Genomic DNA, 4,019 nt, shown 5'->3' with positions numbered 1-4,019 from the left:
TCGTCACTACATCGTCGAGGTTAGGCTTGACACTTACGTAGTACATTGTAGTTCCTTTAGATCTGCTATGTAATTAGTGAAAGAAGAAAAGAGATAAACACTGGTGAGGCATTGTATCAAGAAAAGAAAAGAGACATAGAGATTAAGTTGTTGGTGTAAAGCTACATCATCCATTCTGTACTCAAGAAATATCGATCACTGTAACGACCCGACCAGTCGTTTTGAGCTTTTGCACTTCGCTCGCCAGTTTTCAGGCATGACTAGCCCCGTGTGATGTATTATGACTATGTAAATTACGGGTTTTGGTTTTCAGGATAATCGGAATAGATTTGGAAGAACAATTCTCAGTTTGAAGCTTTAAGTTTGAAAGGTTTGACCAAGTTTTGAATTTTTTGTATTCGATCTCGATTTGGATTTCTATGATTTGGTTAGCTCCGTTAGATGATTTTGGACTTGGGAGCGCGTTCGGAATGTATTTTGGAGGTCCTTGGAAGATTTAGGCTCCAATTGGCAAAATTGGAAATTTGGCATTTTCCGGTCGGCAATGGAAATTTTGATATCAGGGTTGGAATGGAATTCCGAAAATTGCAGTAGGTTCTTTGTGTCATTTGGGATGTGCGTGCAATATTTCAGGTCATTCGGACGTGGTTTGATAGACTTTTTGATCGAAAGCGGAATTCGGGAGTTTTTGGAATTCTTAGGCTTGAATCCGATGCAAATTTTGTGTTTTGATATTGTTTTTAGCGTTCCAAAGGTTGGAAAAAGTTTGTATGATGTTATGGTGTGTGTTGGCATGTTTGGTCGGGGTCCCATGAGGCTCGGATAAGTTTTGGAAGATTTCGGCGTTTTGAGCATAAGCATGTAATGATCCAAAGGTCCATTTTTAGTTCTAGAGATCAAATTTTGAATTTGAGACTTCCGCAATATCGATAATGAATTATAGGAGTGATATGGAAATTTTGGTCTAATTTCATCAAGTCGCGATTGGGTTTTTGACGCGAATCATGAGTTAATTGTTTAACGAGCGAAATGGGTATCGCACTGAGCAAATGAGCTCCGATTGAAGGACTATGTTCGTATTATTATTTGTGACTCATAGGAACAAGAATCATCGAATTCCGAGTTCATATAATAGAGTTAGAGCCTTTTTAGTGAAATTAAAGACTGCTGGTGCATCAGATCTGGTGTGCACCTTTAGCGACCAGATTGGACCACTTTTAGCGACGGGAATTAGCTTTTAGCGACCAGAATTAGGTTTATTACTGATGTTCCGGTTTATTAGCTCATTTTGACGTTTTTTTGGTGAAAGAACACGGCTTGGGGCGATTTTTGAGCAAGAAATCATGGGAAATCTTGAGGTACGTCACTTGTGATCATTTCTACTCCATAATATTGAATTATCATCGAATAATCCGACTAGATTACATGTTTTTGAGGTGTAAATTGGGGATTTGGACCTAGGGATTTGAAAATAAGATTTGAAGATTTGGAGGCCGAATTGTTATCGGAATTTAGTAATTTTGGCATGGTTGGACTCGTGGTTGAATGGGTCGTCGGATTTTGTGAGTTTCGTCGGATTCCAAAGCGTGGGCCCGGGGGCCGGGTTTGAGCCAATTTTGGGATTTTTTAGTTAATTTGAATATTTTCGCTTGGGCTTTGTTCCTTTAGCGTATATTGATGATAATATACTGATTTTGGTTAGATTTGGAGCATTTGGAGGCCGATTCGAGAGGCAAAGGCATCGCGGGCTAGAGTTTGTACTGATTTGAGGTAAGTAATGAATGTATATGTTGTCCTGAAGGTATGAAACCTCGAATTTCACTTCGTTGTGCTATTTTGAGGTGACGCACACGCTAGGTGACGAGCGTGGGGTCGTGCACCGTTGGGGATTGTGACTTGGTCCGTCCCGTACGACTATTAAGTCGCGTATTTACTTGGAAACTATTTAATGTTGTTATATTTTGGAAAGTATTATTGTGTTTGGGGCTAAATTCCGTGTCTGGGCCTTGTGCCGATTGTTTGGACCCTTAGGGGCTTTTACTACCGTTTTCCTCACTGTTTTCGGTTGATATTTGCACTCAGTTATGCTATGTTCTTACTGTTTTCATAACTCGGTTTTATTCACTCCTTTTGATTCACAAATGATATTTTGAGCCGAGTACTTGTTTTACTGTCATCCCGAGGGGCTTGAGTGAGATCTGACTGGGTGAGGCCAAGGGCCTGTGTTGTGAGGATATCATGGGATCGGGCTGCGCGCCGCAGCATGTGGTACTGATTTGTGATATGTGAGAGGCCGAGGGACCGATTTATTATGCCACGAGGTTGCTTGTGATTGATATGAGGCCGAGAGATTGTTTGATTATGCCACGAGATGGCTTGTTATTGCGCTTGGGCCGTAAGGGGCCCCTCTCGGAGTCTATACACCCCCAGTGAGCGCGGGTACCCAGTGTGAGTGATGTGATGTAGCCCAAGGGGCTATTGTTATTTCATATTGCTGCCCGAGGGGCGGTTCTGGATTCATGTTATGCCTGAGGGGCTGATTACGAGTGATTATGAGGTAGCCCGAGGGGCTGTTGTTTTTTGATATATGCCCGAGGGGCGATTTATGATACATGATTTGCCCGAGGGGCTGTTACATTTCTATCATATTTACTCACTATTTTTATCACTCGTTTGAAACTATTGAAAGATGTTTTTAAAAGGTTTTTATTTTACGGAAGCTGAATTCGATTTACGAAATAAATGATTTCTGCACTGTTTTGGAAATGTACTGTATTTGCTGTAGCATTATGACGTGGTTTACATGTTTTCTTACTGCTTGGCTTTCATTTACTTTTACTACATACTGAGTTGGCGTACTCTCATTACTCCCTGCACCGTGTGTGCAGATTCAGGCATCTCTGACCCGGTAGCGGGTGTTGATTGCTCAGTGGCAGAGTCATCGGAGTTAGCGAGGTAGCTGCCCGACATTCGCAGCCCTGCTTTTGTCCCTCTTATCCTCCTTAGATTGTTTTTACCATAGTTTCAGACTCTTCATTGCATCCAGACCTTAGTAGATGCTCGTGACTTGTGACACCCCGATGTCGGGCTTGTGTATTTATTTTGCACTGTTCATTTAGACTTACATTATGAGATATTGATTAATTAAAGGCTTAAAAATGACTTTTATTGAATAATGGTTAATTCGGAAATTGTGTCGGCTGGCCTAGTTTCACGATAGGCGCCATCACGATCGGGTCATTTTTAGGGTCGTGACAATCACTGAAAGAAAATACCCTTGCAATCATTATTTAGCTATCATTATAATATGCAATTGCAAGCTTGTATTAACCTTCTCTGGTGGCTCAATTCAGGTGGCTGATCTCTCCATAACAAATTCTTAGCTTAGATTTCCAAGTCAGTGCATATCTTAAACCAAGAGAAGCTCTTAAAATCACACATATCATCCCGTATGATTACCTTGATCTTTTCCAGCTTCATTTTTGGCAAAAATTTGACTCGTTAAACACTTCGTTTAGTCCAAGTAGGTGCTTGTACTCTCAGGGTACCTTAATTATGTCATTAAGATTTAAATTAGACCAAAATAATATTCAAAACTTGCTGGGCTTTACATCTTGTTGGGCAGTTGTGCTCGTCAAATTAATATCTCAATATTGAATTCTTTTCTGGGGACAATGGGTAGAATATATTCAAGTTAATATGTGCAATAAAAAAATGAAATAAAAAACAAAATTATTTCTTACAAGGATATTAAGGAACCCGATGGGAAGTGCATCGCTCCATTACAAAAGGCAGTTGCTTAGCAACTTTATACAGCATGATAAAATTAAATAAATAAATTTAATTCTTTCAACAAAGAAGAATGAAGTCGACCAGCAACAAATGCGGTCTAAACTTCAATAGAATCCACAAGTAGGGCAATAATGTGAGGTTTTAGGACTTTCTCCGGATGAGTGTATCCATCTAGATTGTGTATATATGTAACCTCAACAATACGTGCAAGATTGAGAATACGAGAT

This window comes from Nicotiana attenuata, unplaced genomic scaffold, assembly GCF_001879085.1.
Source record: "Nicotiana attenuata strain UT unplaced genomic scaffold, NIATTr2, whole genome shotgun sequence".
In the NCBI taxonomy this organism is placed as follows: domain Eukaryota; kingdom Viridiplantae; phylum Streptophyta; class Magnoliopsida; order Solanales; family Solanaceae; genus Nicotiana; species Nicotiana attenuata.
The sequence above is the reverse complement of the archived record's forward strand: the minus strand, read 5'-3'. Positions refer to the sequence as shown.